This window comes from Ornithodoros turicata, chromosome 5 (genome assembly GCF_037126465.1).
Source record: "Ornithodoros turicata isolate Travis chromosome 5, ASM3712646v1, whole genome shotgun sequence".
NCBI lineage: Eukaryota > Metazoa > Arthropoda > Arachnida > Ixodida > Argasidae > Ornithodoros > Ornithodoros turicata.
In genome coordinates this window covers 22,478,313-22,501,398 of record NC_088205.1, presented here as the reverse complement: position 1 = coordinate 22,501,398, position 23,086 = coordinate 22,478,313, and the positions used below count along the sequence as shown (strand labels likewise).

Here is a 23,086-nt window from a genome sequence, read left to right as displayed (position 1 = left end):
AGACTCGATACTTTTGTAAAAAGTAATGAGTAATGTCATTAAAATTACCGCCCAAATGTAATTAAATTACATTACAAATTACATAATGTCAAAACTAATGTATTAAATTACAAATTGCCAGAAAAGGTAATTCATTACTATGTCATTACTGTAACGACATTATTACCCAGGTATGGGTACAACCACTGTGCAACCTTCGTGCGCACAGATGCTGCTATGCTATAGTTGACGTATTGTGACTGTAACTTCACCGTGACAATCATGCGACGTATGTGACACGTGACTGCTATTTTCGTTTCGTTTTCACTCCTCAACTCTCATTTTCTTTATATCAGTGGACACGTAATCGAACTGGAGTAGCCGGCTCTCTTCCTGAACGCCAAATTTTCCATTTTATTTTCCTATAAAAAAGACGCAACAGCGGAATCCCTAAAACGCTCGTATCGGCTTTAAACGTCACCCAGCGTGATCGACGGCAGCAGGGTCGACGTCGCTGCTGTACATAATCCCAAGCAGCAAAGTATATTGGCCCAATGTTAGCTTTATATCGGCAATACTGCTTCAAGATTGGGCCGGTATTGCCAATGTTCAGCCGATGTTAGGTCAAGATGTTGTGCTGCTAGGGATTGGCCCGAACCTTTCTTAACGAATCGCTCCGCGGATGTCCCGGTCGCTCAAAACTTTGCTTCACAGACTTCGGCGGAATGTGCCATTGACCAACACATTTCTGTTCGAGATTCGTGCTCAACCTTCCTCGCTCTGTTCAACATGTAGTGCGCGTGAAGATTCGCTGAATATATTCTCCTCGAATGTGCCCGGTTTCACACCGCTTATATGGAAACTGCCGGTTTGCAACTTCAGACATCCCAGGACCGTCTTGATAGCCGACCCTTTGACGTTGTGAAAGTGCTGGGCGAATGGCCTGCTATTCATCGTCAAGGTGCACAGCGCTCACTTATCACCTTCGTTAAGAGCATAGCAGAGCTCTCGTCTTTTTAGAAGAGTTCTCCTTTTTCCTACTAGATCTGGAGTAGCTTGTCCCGTGGTAAGTGGGCTCACATCTCCATATTTTCTTCGGCTACCATCATCATCACCCAATGCAAGTGGAAAGCGACAAAACGCTAACCGCACATAACGTGCCCGCCGGAAACGTTACTAATTAATAACCAGCTAACAAAAAGGACAAACCCCGTTCAAATATAATGTTATTTCAATTTCAGTTTTATTTTCGATTTCATTCAATTTGGTGTTGTGTATTGGTCTTTTGGGATTGTGTTACAGGGTCGTCCCAGAAATCCCACATCTGATACTGTCTTGACGTGTACTACAAAATCTGAAATCAAAGTATCTGCCGCTGAGGGGGGGGGGGGGTATTGATTATTGCAAAAAGAAAGAGAGGAAAGGTTACCGCTGGTTACACAACGTTGGGCTTCTGGAGATTTTTGTCTTGACAGTGGTCCGATACAGCGTGACATATCAGTTCTACAGGCCTCAAAGGTCGTCCAGATTCTGTTGGTATAAATCTACCCAACAACAACAACAAATAAGTTAATGATAATGAATGATAGTGAATGATAAGTTAATGATAAATCTACCCAGTTCAGAGTAATTCATCGACTTTGACATACAACGTTCGGTAACGAACGTCACTGAAGACATCTCTGCGCACTTATTCTAAGACAACGTGGCAGCAATTAATATCGAACGGGCTACGAGGTCATCCCATCCGCAGGCAGACATCACAGCAAAGTGCCTGTTGTCGTTCCGACCTCGACCATCGAAGGACAGAAATGAGCAAAACAATCTGATCTGCAAGCTTAGAATCATAATGACATCTGTCGAACCTAACGACCTCCACAGAAGACCTAACGGAACAGAGCCATGCAGGAAAGAACTACACACCGGAACCTCAACACATTTTATGGCATATGCACGTCGCTATTACACGAATGGTGATAGAATATAACGTCTTCGCTTCCTGCACTGGAGAAACGGAAAAGTTCAGATCACGTTGTGTGGCCTCACGCTGTGGACATCGGCTACAAGGACACGAACGGTTCTGTGCATGTAACGGGAAGGATGATATGTGTTCACGCCTGGTAGAGAATAAGAAAGTTATTACGTCATCGTAGTGGTGTGTACGTGACGGCCTCTGGAAGGTTGCCAATAGCTCGTAAATGCCAATAGCCGATGTAAATATTACATATATATATATATACTTTTATAAATTTATTATAAATTATTTATAATTTACTGGCTTGCACTGTGGCATTGAGGAGTGCTCAGTCACCCTCCCAGGTGTATATCGCTCGCTGAGTGACCCCTGGTTTGCCAATTCGGAACGATGCGCAGCTACCCAGGGCCGACGAGCCGCAAACACGGCGAAACACGTGTCCTCTGGTGCTGCCGCATCGTTCCATGAGTATCCGTTTTTCTGCGTGCAGCCATAGAAGCCATGTTAATCTGTAAGTTTGAATTACAAACACGTCTAGTATCATTTATTTGTTCCTTTAATGGCTTTTCCCCCTGCATTATATATATATATATATATATATATATATATATATATATATATATATATGCGTAAATAGCCAATGTGAATATTATGCCCGTTTGTTCGTAATTCGATATCACATTAGGATGGTGATGTAGACATTGGTAAGATGTCGCTTATAACGTTGGGAACAAAAAATAAAAAAATGTGCCAACGGTGTCCTGAGGTGCCAACTCTCTGTTCCTTTCTGGGACTCCCTATTTTAATACCCATTTCTTGTGAGTTGCTTCTTGGCGAATTTTCTCATTCATGATCATCAATTTATCTGTTGTTGTTTGTTCGTACCCTGACAACGTTTTTGTTACACTCGCAACTCTTTATTTATTTACTTTTTTACCTGAAAGGAAGGAGGAGGACAGGAGAGAGCGAACACTTATCACGGGTAACTTCCTTTTGATTGGTCATAACGGGCACTGCGTGACGAGCTTGATAAGGACTTTAAACTGTTTCATCCCTTTCATAAGCCAGATTTCTTTTTAGACGAGTATCGCTGGTACAAATTGCATTCTCAATGCCATCGATACTTTCTGTTTTCACTGTTATTGTAGGGCGTTTCATCTAAAATGAGTCAAACTTTTTTTATAAAAATGGTACATTGCGCTTGAACGAGACCTAGTGCGTAATGTGAGTAAGCTTTGAGATACTCGGTCTATTTTTTGTTTCCTCGTTAATTAATTAATTCGTTGGTGATCCGTGTAACTGTAGGGACTATAGCAAAACTGTCAATTGCAGAGTTGTAGAAGGGAAAGGGGGTCGTCGACCCCCTTATCCGTGATTATGTATCACCTCTCAGTTCTTTCTTCCCCCCCCCCCCCCCCCCGTTTCAAATAAAAAAGCGCCTGAAGTTTCGAACTACCGCCCCACAGCAGCACAAATGCGCACGGGAAGAAGTAATCTCCTCGTTCGTTCGAAATGTATAGACCACTTTACTGTTCACAAATAAGAGCCGCCATCTGCGCATGCGCGGAATTGGTCGGGGCAAAACTCACTGAACGCAGCCGTGCGAATGCTTTCTGCAAGTGCGACATCGGCTGTGTTGCACTGCAACACCGCTCTCGACTGTCTCCTTCCACAATACCCAAATAATTTAGAGCTATGAAGGAATCAGACAAGTGTCGCTACAAGACCAAGTCATTTATGAACGGTATACAACATGACGATCTCTTTGCGCTACATATCGACAACTGGACAGCCCAGCCACAAAACATGCCGCCGATCAGAATCGCATTGTAGTTTGTCTAATATGTTCGCCGAGCCAGTTGACTGCTTATATTGGGCAAGCGTACAAGCCACTGGAAGCACACAATTACTTCACCTTAGGCGAGCCGTTTGATCGTGGCGTTTCTCAAAACAGCGCTGATTTGATACGGTGCACCGTTTCATGTTAGCGTCGTTTATTTCTGCAAAGGTATCGTGAGAGAATATCACAAATGCGATGTCAGGGAATCTTTCTGTTTTCCTGATCGAAACGATTCCAACACACAAAAACGATTCACAATCAAACGACTTCTTCGTTCTGCGTTGCACAGAAACTTATGAAAAGTGATTTCAACCTCTGATCTTATGACAAAAAGTTGAAAGTTCGACATTTCCTGTCCGCCTCTGTGTTGCTTTCGACGTCTTGGCTGATGACTCTCTAAACCTGTCTATGCGTCAGATTTTTACTCGACTAGCATTACTAGTACATTCCTACCAAATTTCTGAGTAAACCCCGCATGACCGATTTGTGTTATTAGTGCCCTCAAAGCTACCAGAAACGCCCCGGTAGGCTTTGTGATCTTCGAGCATCTACAGGGTGTTTCACCTAAAGTGATAAGGAATTCTAACTGGCGACGTACTCGCCGGAGGATCATGGGACTTTCGGCAGTTACCTTCTGGAAACTTTTGCCACCATCGAGGAAGGCTTTCGACAGTTTTTAATAACGTGAAATTTATTTTTGTCAATTGAACATTGAAAACTCCCAAGCTACAGAAATATGAAGTCCTCCATGGATAACTGCAGACCGAACAAAAACTATGTACAGTATCGCAACAGAAATAGTCGGGAAAAAAATAGTAAAAATTACGCTTTAGCCCCGCCTGCTTGTTTTGCGCAAAGAACTGCGCGCGAAATGTGCGTCTAGAGGAAGAAGTGTCCCCGCCTTCATTTGTTTTGCCTTCTTTGTGATAAGACGGTTGTTTTGTTTTTTGTGTGATAAGATGGTTGTCACTAGGATCAAGGTGAAAGCAGAAGAAAGAAAGGTAAAAAAAGAGGCGGGAACACTTCCTCCTCTCCGCGCATCTTCCGTGCGCTGTTCTTTGCGACAATAAAGCAGGAGGGGCTAGAGCGTAATTTTTAGTAATTTTTTCGATGATTTCTGTTGCAATACTGTGCATACACTCTCAGAAATAAATCGGCTACTAAGTGTCAAGGAACAGTTCAATTTTTGACCCTTATTTTATGCGTAAAATATTAACCGAGGTAACCATGATGCTTATTTAGGTGTAAAAGCTTTACAGATACTCCATCACTCTTAATAAATGAAAAAATTTTGACCATTTCTTGACACCTATTTTAAGGGCTAATACGTTACACATACGGCAAGTGTGAAGCAATCCCCGCTATTTTTCCTCTCACCGCGTCCCGCTTAGTAAGCGTCAGTGGGAGCAGGCAGTAAGCGTAAAAACGTCACCTCACAGTTCCATGGATGGTGATCTTGGACATGTATTGCCGCATGTGCTTGCGTTCCAACAGGTTCGCTACCACATGCGACTGTCCCGACGCCCGCGACCAGTATGGAGCTGCTCAGGTGACGTTTCTGCGCTTCTGCTGCGCCTCACTTGACGCACACTAATCGAGAATCATGCTGGTGAAACACCTGCATGTGCGTCGGTTGTTCTCTCCAGTGCTATGACAGGCAGACGCGCATCGCTTCAGAACACCTATGAAAAACAATGCAAAGCACACCATCTAGCTGGGCCAACATCTCCATATTTTTCTTTTTTACCAACCACACCATCTATGTATACACCGCTGAAGCGTCAGTCAACTGCCAAACGTAATAAACGAACTTTAGCTTCACACCCCTCTCATTCCGCATATAGTTCAGTTGTTGATTCTTAATTGACAGCAAAGCAAAAGCTTATGTGAACATGTGAAGCACAGTACTTTCTAGTTATCTTACTTCTAAACAGCACTTCTGCATTAGGAAATAACGAGGTTACTCACAGGTTGTATCAGCTCGTATCCAGAAGGAAATCGAAACAAATGTAGCGGAGATAACGGTCCCTTTCGCCGTGTGAAATGGCAACCAATATTCCCCGTGTGTTTTTCTACGTTTGGCAAGTTGAATTTCCGCAGGCAGAGAAAGCTAGTAAAAGTAATACAGAAATTGAGTTAATTGATGGAAATAGCAACACTACACATCACAAATATGCACATAAATATTTGACATTCGCCCACTCGTTACATTCAAACCTATAAAACACACTGCAAATAATTCCACTATGAATCGCCAGAAACAGCGAAGCCTCTGACACTTCCGCCTCCTGCATGGGACGTTGAAAGCGGGAGGCCTGAAAGACCGCGTAAAGCACACCGTGAGTCGATTTCGTTCAAGCGACAGGCAAAAGAAATCTAAAACGAAAACGCCGAAACGAAGACGCCCAAACGAAAGCCCTGCTGCTGTTTACCTGTATCTTAGTGGCTGACTGCGGAATATCCATTCCTAATGAGTTCCTTGAAAGTTTCACAAACTCTAAGTTCTACGTGTACAACTCGCCCTGGAAATACCTACATTTGTCCTATGAAACGCCAGCCAAGCAGTTCGCAGGATCACAGTTCGGCGTCGACGCCATGATGGAGGCGTTGGAGCTCAAATTTGAAACTCTCGCTGCAACGTTTAAGCGCGATTTGTTTAGGGCAGAAAGAGAGAGGAAAGGTGAAGGGGGACGGCAAAGAGATTATGCAGTGAAGACGCCTTCAGGCTTTTTGTGACCGTTTAACCTTTAACAAAAAAATTTAGGTGTAATAATTTAAGTGTAAGGACGCTTCCATCTGGAAATGACGGCTAAAATAAATGATATTACGCCTAAAGCGAAAGGCCTAACGCTTATATATACCGCCTAAGTTTGTTTTTAATAAACGCAAGGGTAAGCTTGACGGCTAAAATTTGTCGCGTTTTTAGCGTTTTACATCAAAATGGGCGTTAAAAATGCTGTAAGTGGTATTTTAAGCGATTCATTTCCGAGAGTGTAGTTTTTGATGGGTATGTGGATATCCGTGGAGGACTTCATATTTCTGAAAAAAATAAAAGAAAAAGTGGGTTTCCTTTGGTAATTTTCAAAGTTCAATTGAAAGAAATAGATTTCCATCTATTAAAAATTGTCCAAAGCCTTCCTAAATTACGGCAAAAGTTTCCAGAAGGTAACTGCCGAAAATCCCACAATTCTCCGGCGGGTACGTCGCCAGTTAGAATTTTTTATCACGTTAAGTGAAACACCCTGTATATCAGAAGCAGTCGTATGCGGCCCACGTAGTTCCTCCATGGCTCAGTGCAGCCCGCGGACACGAATGAGTTCGGCACCCCTGGTGTACACTAAAAAAAGAAGAGAAATGGATGATTGGATATCGCCATGGTGACGGGAATAATGGGGTAACGTTATCTGAGCTATTGACAGTACTTTGTCGAAGGCGAAGTATACAACGTCACCTCAACGGTGTTTACAAAAATCGCCCAGGGTGCACTATTTCACGCGCAAAGCATGCCGCTAAAATAAGTAGGCAGTTGCACAGTACAATGCATATCTGCAAGCATTTGTTAAAAGGAATGATCAAAAAGCGCACTTCTGGCAATGTATTGCCAAGTTTCTTGACAGGTACGTCGCCACGATCGGTTTGAAGTCAAGAAACATTGATACAACACGACTATATGCGCCAAGTCCCAGTTGTATTCAATGCATTTAAGTGAGTTGAGCATACAGGCATATGTCTAGATGGTATTTACATTGTGTTCGTGAATGACGCTGCCGGACAGCGCGGGCGCAACGGCTCGGCCATGCTCAATTTAAGCATGCTGTCGCGAGACAAGTGTACGGACGAAGAAAACAAAAATTGCCTTGCGTTCGCTTCTCCTAAATAGAGGTAAATGACGTCGTTAGACAAAATATATGAGCTCACAGCCATTAAGGTACCCATCAAGTTTCATACCGGTGGCAACCACGCTTCTCCGTGGTGCTACGAGGAAAAACTAAGAAAAATCGTGAAACATAAAAATAAGCATACATTGTAAACATGCAACAAACATGACGGTCACAGATAAGATAAAGATTAAAAGGGAATCATCGGTGGACAGATCAACATGGCAATAGCGGTACACTACAGCCACAAGAATTTTTGTACATCTTTTTACCGTCATACGTATAATGTGAGAAAGAGTTTAAAAAATTGATACGAAGAAGAGAGCGTTCGATTTCCCTCAGGCGAACGCAGTATCTGCAGCGTTGTTTTTTTTTTCTTCTTTTTTTTATGTTTTTAAAGCACAAGTCACCAGAAATGCTCTTCATTCTGTTTGGCCGGAAAGCACACCTTTATTTTGTAGATGTTTTTATCAAACCCGCCTTGCGGTGCTGGTTATCAGGGGAGAATGCGCGCTGATCTCTGATAATTCCCCTCCCTTTCGGGTTTCATTCGTCCTCCTATTTACACGTGCTCAAACGCACAGTCGGCTTTCCTACATGTGGCAGTGTCGTTAGGCTAAGCCCACTTTAGGTTTAATGTCTCAAACTTTAGCCGCATTTTCGTGCCCTCGGTAACAAAATTGGCTCGCTACATAACCAAGGTATTCGATTTAGGTTCCAAACATGGTCCGCTTAATTATGAAACTGCAGTGGAAAATTACCTAAAGCGGATAGCTTTTGATGTATAAGACTGTGAAAACACAATGGAGCGCCAACTTTACTTCTGTCCCATTGAGTACAATGTGTAAGATCTTAAACGCCGCGGGAAGAAAAGCGTTAGTTATACGGATAATTCTTTTTCGGCATAATTTCTTGTACATAGATCTCACAGGATCCAGTGTGGAACCAGTGAAAAGTGTCGACGTTTTCCGCGGGGAGGGGGGGGGGGATATACGTTTATTTCGGAAAGGTCCGCCTGACCGAAGGTCGGCTTGCTATTCCTAAATCAAAATATATCACAAAGATGAAGTAAAAACAAATATAAGATGATGAGGGTGGCGTGATGTGATGACATGAAAGGTCAACTCATAATTTGTTCATGAGATCTGTCGTGTGGAGAAAGTCGAGGAAAGCTCGAGTGACGCACCACTGACGGGAGTGTCGGACAGGGCCAAGTAATAAAGGAAGGTCTATGTGTGTGTGTCCCAGAGCAGTCAGGCGTCCTTTGAGGGTGTCGCGTGCAGTGTCGTAACGTCTGCAGTGCAGTAGTAGATGCGCTGTGTCTGCTTCCACCCTGCACGTTGCGCATGCTGAGGAGTTCAGTTGGCCCATCTTGTATAGCAGTGACGGTGTTCGGGCTACGTTTAACCGTAAACGGTGTACGATAGTTTCTTCCCTTCGGGTGAGCCGCAGAGTGCTCGTGTATTCCATCTTCGGGTCGATGGAGTGTAGGAACGTGTTTTCAGGCACAGCATTTTCTATGAAATGAAATTATACGTTTTGTGTGCATTGCATCTATGGGTGTAATGCAGGCGAAGCACGGTTTAATCTTTGGCCCGCGAATCTTGGGTATGTAATTATTTAATTACACAAGTAACTGCCCAGGTTACGCTTTAACTCTTTTCTCTAACACTACACTACACTACACTATATACACTACACTTCACTACGCTTTAGCTTCCCACTAACACTATAACAACGTAAATGTTCTACGTGCAAACTATCGTTACAAGTATGTCAAACTACATGCTAAAAATATGCACAATCTACCACTCGTATGTACACATATCAGGCAAAATTCGACTGAAAACTTGGTTGCGATTATTTACACTATTTACATAGTCTGAATCCCTTGTTAGAAAACGAGGTTCCTCAGAGCAACGCGCCCATACTTCAGGAATATGTATCGATTAGACCACTGACGCAGGAGTTCCTGCTCACCTCACCTAACGAAAAGAGACGGTGCTCAGCGTAGTCAAGGAGCAAACACTAAACAAGAGTAAGTCTCGGATGCATTGCTCGAATACAGCGATTGTGAGCTGCAGCACGACATCGGAACTTCCAGAGTACGTATGGCACAATTATTACGATTAGATGGTCAAAATTACCTCGGGCGATCACTGCAACGTTACGCCTTACAGCGACGCGGCGGCGCACAAAAGTCCACAATGTCGACGCTACAACACACTCATTTAGAACATGTGTATTTGTTTCATTTGAACCAGAGTTAGGCCAAATAGGATTTCTTATAGTTCCATATTGAACCATCCGATGACCAGCGACGGAGGTATACCCCAGCAGGCTTTCCACTGTGAAAGTCATCAATCTCCAGCGGCAGTGCAACCGGGTCCCTTCTACCACTCTGCGAGAACGTAGCACTGGTAGTCCCTTCTTCGGAACGTAAAGCCTCGCATGTTCGGGATACTTGAAATTTCTCTACATCTATATCCGGAAGGTGATCTTGCACAAACTTATATTGCCTAACGGCCAAACGCGCTTGTTTCGTGAGCGCTTAGCTACAAGTTTACGAAACGCCTACGAATAGCGCTCGGTTGGAAATACTATTTGCACTTGGTTACAAACAAATGAGTTTTAGATAAAATACTACAGCACTGCGAGTGACATCACGAGAGGGTAAAGGGATACGCAAAAAGTCCAACAAATAGTATACGCTCAGGTTACCTCAGCTGTCACTTCGCAGAAAGTTATTTCCCCGTCTGTGCCTCTTTTATAAGTTCCTCTCCAACTCATCCATCAGTCACCTCTTCTTGATTCCTGCTCACTACACATCACCTATAGGATCGACCATTCCCGTAAGATCTACCCCATTTAGTTGTCGTACTTTTCACTTCCATCACACGCTTTTCCTGCGCACCATTGTTGATTGGACTGGCCTAACGCACTCACTCGTATCACAACTCAACTTCATTGCATATCATAACCACATATGTATTTTCCCACAACTCTGATGCTTATGTATTTCTTGTGCCTCAGTTGGAAATCTTATTCTTACTTTTGTTGTTTAGATATGGTGTTCGCGTTGTTGTGTTCTTACGTTACCTGCCCACCTCCCCTACTCATGCAAAGCCTCTTGTGTGCATTTGAGGTACAGTCATGAATGAATAAATAAATGAACATTACTCAACCACCACTTCATTCCAATGACGATGTGACCACTTTGATTTTGTGTGGTGTTATGGCACCACTCTGGGACCAACACGTAGCGATAAGCTGATTCAATAACATTGACCCTTCTTCGAAGGACTTGGGTCCCCACTTTGAGGAGACTCATTATTTCATTTCCCACATTACCACCTGCAATGTATCGCCCCTGGCTATGAAAGTCTCCAATCACCATCATCAAATAACGTTGTTGTCCCCTTCTTCCTTTCTTTTTTCCTCGCTTCCCGTTCTTCTCTTTTTTCCTTCCTTCCAACATCCCCGGTAGGTTAAATAATAAACAATTTGAATTTGAAAGTTTTTATGTGGTAACTCGACTGGTTCATAACGAACGGGACATTCCCGAGGAAAAAGAAATTCGATAAAATGGTGTTCGATGAAATGTCCCCGAATCACCAATATCACTACATTTTCCATATATGCATGAAGCATCCCGCTCTTTGCACTGTTTCACTCCTTCACTTTTATTCGTGTTGCTTCATCATTAACCTCACCCACCACTATAGTGGCCATTGCGTAGTCAATTGTGAGTAGCCGGATCCACATTCGTGGAATCACAATCACCATATTTTTTTTCTTCTGCCAACAACGGCAAGCTACTCGACCCCCCCCCCCCCCCCCTCTTCTCTCTCTCTCTCTCTTTCAATCTAATCCATGTGCGCTGCACAGGGATAGGCGAGTTCCGGGACAAACTCACAGAACCCACAGATTTTCGCCTACACACCCTTTTAATGTTGTAATAATAAACGCTGTATCGGAAAATTGTTCCTTTATGTACACTTGATTTCTGCGTTGCGAGACGATTGATGGAGACACGGCCATGTTCGTGGCCGTTTTCTTTTCTTTTTTAATAGCCTAGTACGTGGAAAGAAGTTCATTACGCGTGGGCCTTCTTTCAACGTGCAGTAATAAATGTGAGCAAAAATCATGAATCAAACGTCGCACTTTCGAGAAAAACTGCATCTCGAAAGGGTTGAAAGGCCACACTGCGGGATATAATTCATTGCTTGGCGAAAGGCCCAGAATGTATCCCGAAACAAACCTGAGCAGCAGGTAATGTTACTGATTGGGTATTGGTGCGTTACACCTTACTTGTATAGCTACTAGTTCACGTCTTTCAAGAGCTTGTGTGGTCATTCATTTAGGGAGGGTTATTCAGGAACACGTTTTGCATGGGAAGTGCTAATGGTTTCTCAGACTTTATTCGTTTAACGCGACGAAAACCAATTATGCGAAAGTAAGTCCGGTGATTGAATTTCTAGGTAAAATGTGCTAGCACTAAAGTCGTGACGATGAGTCGGGTGTGTAGATCTTGTGCTGCCAGCATAATGCGGTTTACACTTTGTAATAGAGATGGGACGAATCCAGAATTTTACGAATCCGAATCCGAATCCGGATCCAAATCCAAGGAAGGTTCTGCGAATCCACGAATCTTACGAATCTCGAATCTTTCGAATCCTTTCTTTAAAACGAGATTAAGAAGCCAGAAAAAACTTCTACTGAAAAGTGCTTTGAAGCAGAATATGAGACATTTGCTTAATGAAAAGAAATTAAACAATAGTGCAGTTTCAGGGAGCAAATATACCCATATAATTCTTCTTAAACGTAGTTTATTTAACATGTTGTTCAACGACTACAAGAAATACATAAGTTCTCGAGTCTGAATTATTTCCATAAAACTAAGCAACTATCAAAAACAAAACCATGTTACTTTTAAACTTGTAATGTAACGGTTCCTGCCTGAACTCTTTCAATCTAGAGCAATGTAAACAAACAAAGAAGAAAACACCCGTCGGTCAATGAGGCTTTCGGCAGATTCATCCTGAGGCGCCAATTTGAAAAAGAAAGAAACAAACGTGGTTGGTGGATTCGAAGGATTCGATTCGACGTTTTGGGCACTGGTATTCAGATTCCGGAACCTCGAATCCCTGCCTAGGATTCGAGGATTCGATTGGCACATCCCTACTTTGTAATGAATCTGCATTGCGATGCAAGAGAGGCGCTACGATACTAGATGAATAACATTAGTGAGGCACCGTTGACGTACGCTAGCTGCTTTTCTTCCTGGAATTTCTAAGGGATACTGGACTCATAGACACTTTTATGCCTTTTGTACACTGGCATTATCGCTGCTAACGAGGGCGTTATGTCGTACCACGGACAAGGATGTAATATCATTATCCACCTATAATCCTATCACCTCATGAGCAGTGTACCCCGGGATATTAAGCCACAAAGGAATCGAGCGAATTCCTCACTCATCGTCACCACATTGTTTGTTGTTGTTACTTTTTTGATGGCTGACGTAACTTGTATACCGCACATTCTCCGGCAACAGATCGCAAACTTTTATTCTCTTCTTGAGTGATTTACCTTTGTTAAGGGTACCTCTTCCTCTGTCATCCCTTAAATAAGGCGTAATCGTTATTGTTTTTCCTTCCCATGAGGAGACGCGCGGTCATTTTCTACGGTAATACGCATGGCCGTATCCCGAAACGATACTCAACTCGACCTCACGCTAGAGTTTTTTCGCGGTTTGCGCTTCGAAAATCGACCTTGAGTCGAAACACACCCCGAGCGGAGGAAATCCTTCGCGTTTTCCTTGAGTACTACACCGGAGTACCGGTGCTTCCTCGAAGCCCAACGGCACCTGATGTTGAGGAGCGCTTCTCTCACGCACTGGAGTCGAGGTCTGGTGTCTGAGATTGTTTAAGAATGCAGCCAGTATTATCTTTGTAAGGAACAGTTGGAGGGAGCGTGGGATGGAACTGTGCGGTACTCTCGAATGCGGGATCGCACCATCGCATGCAGGGATGTGCTTGTCATATTCAGAAGACAAAATCCCACACATCAACATGATACCTCGAAAACTGGGAGAATCGCTTCACCAGCCTATAAGTTGCAATAACAGAATGGCGTAAATGCAGGCTAGCTGGTGGATAAATTCCGTGATAGGCAAGCCTGAGCGATGGGCAAGACACGTAAACAAACACAAACACGAAGGCTCACTGTACACTGGCCTTCGTGTTTGTGTTTGTTTACGTGTCTTGCCCATCGCTCAGGCTTGCCTATCACGAAGTTGCAATAAATTACTGACCGGGTTTATAAATGCATTCATCCGTCCATCCGTCTGGTTGAACTACGATTCGGATTCGGTTGCGACAAAAAAAAAAAAAAAAGCACAGAAAAGAGAGAGATGGAAGAAAAAAACAAAACCAAGCAGATATGCCACCTCTCGACAGGCTAAGTTGTACATTTAGGTTCAATATTAAGTTATGTATAGTACGTAAGGTAAATGTGCATACTTCGTGTAAAAGTCATATACTTTTTTGCACCAAGGTAATTCTTATTTCAGAAAATAATTTGTGAAGGATGGTGGTGGTGGTGCTAATGAAAGAGCTCGCTGTATTCGGCCTCACAGATGTGGGCAACGTCACGACTAACTCTCTTGGGGGAATGTGCGTCCTGGGCCGACTTATTAGGGAATTCTGCCGACATATATCTGACAGCTTCTGAGGGAAACCCAGGAAAAACTCCAGACGGCACAGCCGGCACCGCGATTCCAAACCCGGGTACCTCCCAGGTTTGGGTTACCAGCTCGCGCGGCTCAATGGTTAGCGTGCTGGACATACTACGTCGAGACTGGGAAGTTGTGAAGGAATATGTCGCATCAATGACACAGGTCTTCACCAATGACGAGATACTCTTTTAACTGCCCCGCGCCTATCTGACGGGTCATATTTTTTTGCGCTCAAGGTTATCGCCTACCGCGCGCAGTGGCGTACCTGAGCTAATCTGAAAGCGATGAGACAGGGAATGAAAAATGGTAATGATAATATTGAATACTAATGCTTTCAAATCCCATTACTCTAAGAAGATCTCACAGCATGTGGTGCCGACAGATAACGAAGGGTCTGGATATAAATGGACGCCCCACATGATGAACATCCGCGTGTGGAAAATACACAGCCCGCCAGAAGGTGTGGACCAGAATCCGCGCATTATGGCACAAAAGGGTGCTGATAGATTACGCATCATGGTCGTATCCGTACGTACAGTGAAAAATATCGATAGCGCGAGACAGGAGGCCTAATGGAGTAGAACGTATTAGCAGGGGGTCGATATTCAGATAGGACAGTACGCCACCAGGCCATTTTCTGTAACGTCTTTCTTTCTTGAAAAGATTTATATATGCTGGCTTCGAAGCGGATGCAAGCTAGTCTACGAGGTTGATTCTTTCGAATTTCTCTAAGATTTAAGAAGGCTCAAGGTCGTGATCCCTAGCATGGCATTGCGAATCATACACTGAAGGCTGTTATACAGAATGACTTGGAAATCAATGTTGTCGTTTATAGTGAAAAACGAGCTTGTAAGCGCCATGGTGTGCGGAATGTCTGATGTGCATATACTTTTTGTCGCTCTTATGTAATTAATGGTGGCGTGTCATTGTGGGGTGTGAACCACGCCTTGCAGACAGTGCCAACGCCGATGCATGCCAGCAGTCGTCCAGTGTCATTCATTGGGATCTGCCGGCACAGTTCACTTTTTCTCAACGCAATCCACTGCCTATTTACTGTAGCACTAATATTGCACCTAGTAAGGTCGTAAATGACGCCACAAGGCGTGGGTGTTGGGGCGGGGGTTGGGTTGGGACGCGAATACTGCGCGAATACTGTTGGGCGCGAATAATGCTGCAGTTGCTACGATTACAGCGCCGAGGTTATCCTCGAGCTTGAGGTTGAAGTCGAGGTCGAGGTTTGCCGAAGTTGCCGAGTAAACAGTTCGGTAATGATGACATCACAACGACCGCCGTGCTTCCACAAATTAACTGCACGCCACGCTAACACAAATATCTTACATAGGGTACAGCCACAAAATCAGAGCATTCACGGCCGTTCTTAATCGTGAACGATACCAGCCAATGAAGGCGCTTTAAGGAACACTGCATGAAACTACTGTACTGTATAAGGGGAGCATGCTTACAGGGTGTTCGGCGAGAAAGTGTAACTTGATTCTTAAAAATACGATGTACAACATAAAAATTCGCAAACTATGTTTTTGTCACACACTGTGGTAGGTTGCTTCGCGTCAAGCATTAATTAAGTTAACGTTGTGAATCGAACTTCAAAATTAGTAAAGCAAAGCTAACATTATTTGTATGAATTCGGAAGCCTATAGCCACAAAGGCATTATTTCTATCAAAATCCCAGTGTTTTTCGTGAGATTTTTACAAAAATTTTGCACCCGCAAGTATAAGAGCTCATGGTATTTGTTGCACAACACGTCGCAGCCAGAAACGGAGGGGCATTTCAAAGCTCTTTTAAAGCAAATCACAAGAGTGTACGCGTCAAGAATTTAGATATACTATCAATTTAAAGAAAACGCTGGTGAAACAAAGGATTAAGACTGACGACTCAATCTCATCAGCACTATGCGGGACAACACGATTGCGCAACCGACCCGTACATGCCCGAGAGATTAAGGGGGCTTAAATTGCAGTCAGCGACACTCAAGTAATGAACTGAACGCTTTCCTCTGAGGAGTGCACGCGAACAGACAAGTGACTTTTAGTGGAGGCGATGCCACGCGGCGATGTTGCGAATGGCGCCCACTTGTGTTACAGGTGTCGCTAAGCGGAAGTACTAATCGCTGACTCACAGGTCGACACTAAGCAAAAAGAAGCCAAAGAAGCCCCCCGCGCAACGACGCCTACAGACTGGCTCGGGATAAGGCAGGATGGAGCTTCGGTTTGGCAAGCATAAACTGTCTCTCTCTAGACAAAAGGCTAGCGATGAACAGAAAGCGTTGGAAGCACACGCGTTACAATAAGCGAAAATGAGTGTTCAACGTTTCGCAAAACCGTGCACTGCTTTCCACTCAGTGTACGCGGTCGAGAGCGGGGACCAGAGTTATTAGGTGAAGCACGCTTCAGTGGTATTGCACTGCTTTCTCCAACTTGGGTGCCTTAAAGGGTCTATCGCATCCAGGAACGTATGTATGAGACCGATACGGTAATGACCCTCACGGCATCACAGTCAACTTGGTCAAGTTTCTCTTCCGAAAACAACTCACACATTAAGTAAATGAATTTTAAAGATTCACATTTCCTCAGCAGCTAACGCCATGATGACGTAAGCCAGGCACACGAATGGGAGCGCAGCGCTGGTGATTGCCTCTGAGATCGTCTGCTTGGCGTTCGCATCGCAGTATACTAAGTGAAAAGTCCTCAGTAAATACGCCGACTTTCGCTGACCAGTGTGAGTTCTGACGTGATCATGTTGCGTGGAACACGGTGTTACGCTCATGGTTGCACCCACACGTAGGACGCTACCAGAAACAACATTCCGCAAGCCGGTCACAGAGCAGACGCCGCCGTACCCTCGTATTCCGGCCCCGCCGCCCGCCTGTCAGGTGGTCGTTCGCCAATGCTATAGCAAGGTTCAGCCGCTCCCTGATTGGTCTCGTCCGCGCCAAATGGCGCTCACTGATTGGCCTTGTGGCCTTTTGGCTATAGTCGTGACGATGCCCACTTGAGTGCGGTCAACAACGGCAAGCTACCTCGACCCCCCCACCGCCCTGATTGGCCTTGTCCGTATGATGTTTCCAGAAAAGAAATCGCTGAATACACTCAACATGCGTCGTCTGCTCTTGCCGTGTGTTACATCTGATGCACGGGAACAACGCCACCAATTCGCGCCGGATTTTCGGCGTTGTTATCAGTGGTGAACGCTGAACTATAGTTTCGGAATCGACAGGGACGGATGCTTTAAGTGTTACTTAGGTGGAAGCATTCGGTGAGGGTCTCACTTTTTTTGCTGTATGTGACCTTGCCCGTGAAGATCAGATAGCACGGGTACTGATAGTATATTGTCATTTTCGTGAGGGTCTCAGAAAACAGTCATTACAACAGTTATTCATGGCATCCTCTCCATCTCCATATTTTTCTTTCCTAACTCCAATTCCAACTCCATGCCATCCTGGTGTGCAAGTAGTCCCACATACGAGACCCATTTTCAAAGACAGTACGATTGTCTGACGCATCGTACGGCAAACAATTGACCCAATGGTGGAGTGAAACTTTCAGCAAACAAGGACGCTTAAATCGTGAACTGTGAGTTTTGGCTATCTCAATACTAGGGGCACCCGCAGGTCTTGAGCACATGACAGTGGTCATCAAACAAGCCACAAGTATACTACAGCCGCGTGAAGCGTCAATCTACGAAATTAATTTGAGGGGGGGGGGGGGCTACGAAAGTTTATTAAATGAAAAGGAAAGGTTAGCCGGATAATGGTCGGCTTGTTATTAAACAAACAAAAAACAAGAAAAACAAAAAGAAAACAAAACCAGATAAATCACAGTTAAAAGGTGTTCACAATAAAGGAGTGTTCATAAGGCCCGACGCTTGGACGAGGGCAGTGGTAACGACCCAGTGGGTATAGGTCGGGGAATGGGACCCAGTAGGGGCGGGAGCAATAGTATGTTTATTATGAAAAAAATTGAGTGGCGATTTAGTGGTAAATGCGAGAGAAATGCGTTAGCACTAACCGCCTTTTCCAGTCCATACTTGAGTTCCGGGTATCCACTTCCGGTTTAAACCCAGCTTCCGGTTGCCCACTCCCAGTCTAAACCCGACTTCCGCTTGTCCAGATCCCGTCTATATTTGACTTCCGGTACGCATTTCCGGTCCAACTCGACATCCGGTTCTCCACTTCCGGTCTAACCTGAATTCCGGTTGTGCACCTCCAGTCAGTGCTTGATTCCCGGTTTGACACTTTCAATTACTCTATGTAAGTCCGTTTAATTAACCTTTAATTAGCCTAAATTACTCTCACTTACCCTGTAATTACTCTTTAATTACCTTGGGTAACCGCAGGTTACATGAGGTAATCTCGAATTTCCTTAATTACCTTTAATCACATTTACTTTCTATAATTACTCTCAATTTAATTGCGTTAATTACCTTTAATTACATTTAATTACCTCCGGTATAACCTGCGGTTACCCTCGGTATTCTTTAATTTCATTTAATCTTTCTCTTAATCACATGTATCTTACAATCATTACCTTTAAACTCAACTTTCTTGCTTTAATTGACTTTAATTACCTCTAATTACCTTCAATTACGCTTACCTCTTACTGCTAATTACCTTCGACTACTTCAATTTCAAATCAGTTACCTCCATTTACGTTTACCCTCGTATATCCCCTTTACATGTCCACTTATACCTCTGTCTCGGCCATGAGGCTTCATCATCTCACACACGGACACGCACATGCATACATAGTTACATACAGCTTTTTCCATTTGACACTCCTATGCTAACGTATTAAAATGAGGGAAAGGTTAGCCTGCGCTAAGGCGGCTTCCTCTTTCCAGACAAAAAAAGAAGAAAGAAGCAGAAGAAAGGAAGCAAAAAAAATATGAAAAATGAAAGTGAGGGAAAAAAACAGAATTGCATGGTTACAGTTCGCAGTTCACCCAGGCCACATACCCGCAGGAACCGAAGAAGTGCCTTGGTGACCTAACTATGCTGTGTGGGGCCTAGCAGCGGAGCTAGGGAAAAGTCTGAGATCCCGGCAGGCTAACCTTCCCCCCCAGATCCTGAGGTGAGCGATGCGCGACCGCAGGAAAAAACGGTGTTGGCGATAACGGGTGCAGTGGAGCAGCAGGTGCGGAATCTCTCCTTCAACATGACAGGTGGGGCGGATGGGTGATAGCAGGTGGCCCGTCTTAAAGAGGAGCAGTGGAGTCCAAGCCACGTTCAGTCGAAGCCTGTGGAGCAAGGGCTCTTCCTTCGTGGGGTACCGTCCTACCAGAGTGTTGGCCATCGTCCTGTCAATCGAGCGCAGAAAAGAGTTCGTCCTGACGGCATTTCAGAAAAAGGCCCAAGAGCTATTCGTGCAGTATCGGCGAATGGCTAGCCGACAGACAGACTGGGTATGCAGAACAGAAGTGACAGAGCCAGCTGCACGTGCACACCTGGTCGCAGAATCGGAGAGGGCAACGTGGTACGGAATCCACACACTGTGGCCTAGAGACGACAGCAAACACAACAGTCGGGACGTTGCTCTTTTTCGCAAGACCAGGAACGGAACTGTGGGCATACATAAGGTCCACATCGGATCCGTATAGGAGACCAAGGCATGCGATGGTGGGATGTCGCTTTGTAGGCGCGAACAGCTTAGCCGTACGTGCAAAGCAGGGCAGCGCTGCGTAACATCACGAAGGTGGTGACATGAGTGCCGTAAGTTTAGAGGGTTGCAGTGTCCCGGAGGATATGCACGGAAGGAACTCGCGCTTCGGCGATAGCAGAGAAGGTTTCCGTGGTTGTCGGGACTCCCAAGTAAGTGCGCAGGCTGCGAGCTTGAAGATGAAGTAGTTGCCGTTCCTTGAAGGGGGAAATACCGTGCTATACAGGCGAACAGTATAGCGTAAAGTGCCCATAATAAGAGAGTTGTGTACTTGGAGGAGGTCGGTGCAAGAAGGACCGCAAGAGGACCCACACAGGCGGCGAAGCACGTTAATGTATAAGAGCACGTGGTGGCACAGAGGGCAGTAATCTGTCGAGAGCACGTTAGTCCCGATCAACGACGACGCTAAGGTTGCAGGGTAGCCAGTGAAAGAGTGCTGTTGCCAAGTTGTAATATACAACGGTTGATGGCGTCATGGTGGAGAAGGCGTTGCCGGCAGTGTAGGATGCAGTGGGGAATAACATCCACCACGCCACAGGTGGTGCAGAGGGGAGTGCTGGAGTGACCCATTTTCAATAGAGGCAGTGGAGTGCGGGCGACGTTGAGACGGAGGCGGTGCAGGAGAGATTCCTTGTGACGAGTGCAGCAACATGTAATAAAGAAGTTGTGGTGATAACAAGCGTGCCTTATCTTGTGACACGCCGCGCTGATAACCTGTCGATGCGAAGAGGGGCGTTCCAGGAAGCTTTAAAATGGTGTGTAAGCGACGGCATCGGGGCTCTTTCCTGACTATCGGCCAGGCCGAGCGGAGCTGGGGCTCTCTCTCTCTCTTGTAACTGGGACGTAATAAATGACTCCTTGTTGACTACTTCTCGCCTACCGATGAGCGAACGCGGATGGCCCCGGGAGTGGGACAGCCTGCGATGCGGCAGGAAGGAAACCGTTCCCATAAAGTCAACCCAGGGGTCGATTGACTGCTGTTTTAAGAGGCAGTCTCAGCTTTGAACGCTCGGGCACGAGCAGCACACCGGCGGCGGATAGAGAGACGGCAGGCTGAAACAGTAAGGGGCAGATATACAGCGGGAGGAGTCAGAGCTGCTGCTGCTGCTGCAGCACATCGTGGAGCCGTGTCTAATAGGCTCAGACCCGTTCCTGCACTGTAACATTTTACGCCAACATACGCAAACTTGAGTGTTGGAGCGTCTATGATCACCGACTTAGGCAAAGTAAACTGAGAGTTGGTGAGGATCGAAACCTAAGGATGGAAGGAAGTGAAACCTATAAGGTTCCCCGGGTTTCTGCAAAATCAGCTGTGTCCACGATGCCTCCGTGGGCGCTTCCATTACCATTGATCTCACTGTCAAATTCCTGGTCTTAACATCAAAAGCAACCAAGTGGCTGCATCAGTTCTCAAACAGCTAGCAGCGGATATGATGCATAGTCGATATACTGACCACACAGCAGTTTTTCGCGGACAGATCCACCAGTCATGAATGTTCATCGTCCGCGATTGTTATCCCAACGACGATGTGTCGCATAGATGCCGTCTCTCACACCGCACATCATCAACGTCGGCTGAGCTATATACTGTCTTGTTGTTTCTGCGTAAGACATTGTGTGACGATCCGTAGACCTAGGTCGTTTACTCAGATTCAAAGGCTGCTCTCTAACGTATAGCCGTGAACAACGTTTTCCGCGCTACTACACTTAACGAACATGCCCCCAACACATTGTATTTCAGTATATGATCCATCCGATACGCCAATAGAGGCTACCGAGGGTGCCCAAGTCTCCTCACGCTTCGGCACTCACGCCTACAGCACCTAACGAGGCGTGCTGTGACGCATTGCGCTCCGGGTTAGGTTGTACGATGGAACCACGGCTGGAAGTCTGCCGTGTTCAGGGTCGTGCCCGCCATAGACGCAAGAACGTCTAATTGTATGTCTTGGTATGCTGCCGTGGGAGCTTATATTACACTAGCCATCTGTGAGGGAGTATTTGTCACAAAACCACTCCATCCTGAAAGGTGTTTTCAATAGAATACTCCCCTTTTAACGGTGTTTTTGTTGTCGAACACCCATTATGAGAGTGTTTTATGAGGAATACACCTAATTAAAGCGCGCTTTAGACATCACCCTTGATTCGGGTGTAAAGGCAACACCAAAAGGTGTGCGCCATGGGGCAAAGTCATTTACACCAAAAAAGTGTAAAAAAGGTAACTGTGTACGAAAAATTATGACTGCCGTACTAGTTCTAGTCAAGAGCATCTGTCTGCAATATATTCTGCACTGAAACACGTTTTAAAGATGACGTTTAAAGAATAAAGATGACGATGATTTTTTTTTTTTTTTTTCTGTTAGAAAGACATCCTCTATGTTTGTGGGCGAACGTCCGCGTCAGTTACGGTACTCATAGAACCAATATACCTACGAGCTGTCCACCGCGACAAAGGGGTTACGACAATTCACGCTACGTTATGCCGGGAAAATGTAAAGGGTATAGTCATTTGCATCGCTGCGAACCTACGTTCGTTTCCAGTTGCGCAGCAAAGAAGGAAATAAATGCGTATAAAACTGGCAACGCGCATACGGTAACTCCATTCGGCTGTGACATCACGGCTGGCAGCTCTGCCAGCGAGGAGGTCGCGAGCCAGGTCACGTGCTTAAGAGGACCAACAAGAATGGCCGAGGCTCTTGTTCCTCCGACGTTAGAGCTTCATGGTGAAGTGTGTTAAGGGATTTATACTCTCGCCAGGTACAACCGTACAACACGTAGAAAAATTACTTCATTCACAGCAGCAATCGCGCAGTGCAGTGTGCGCATGGTGTGCTAAACCCCATATACCAAGTGTCACAACCACTTCAATAGAAGACAATTTTTGCAATCCTGTGTCCCCAAACATATAGCAGTGGCCATACCCTTTCGTTTCAGCAAAAGGCCTGTTGCCAACGCATGCACCATAGCCGACGTGGTTACTGTTGCTGTACTATTTTGATTAGTGC

The 23,086-nt window shown here is 45.1% G+C and overlaps 1 long non-coding RNA gene across 2 annotated transcripts in view; it reads right to left on the bottom strand.

The window, feature by feature from the left end:
• The window catches only part of LOC135394226 (uncharacterized), a 225,320-nt gene that overhangs the window by 171,464 nt on the left and 30,770 nt on the right, over positions 1–23,086 (bottom strand). Inside the window, exon 2 of one of the 2 annotated variants that reach the window (XR_010422794.1) lies at positions 5,763–5,904. The exons of the other annotated variant lie outside the window; for it this stretch is intronic. This is a non-coding gene — a long non-coding RNA (uncharacterized LOC135394226). The remainder of the gene's footprint in view (positions 1–5,762; positions 5,905–23,086) is intronic. 2 annotated transcript variants of the gene reach the window in all.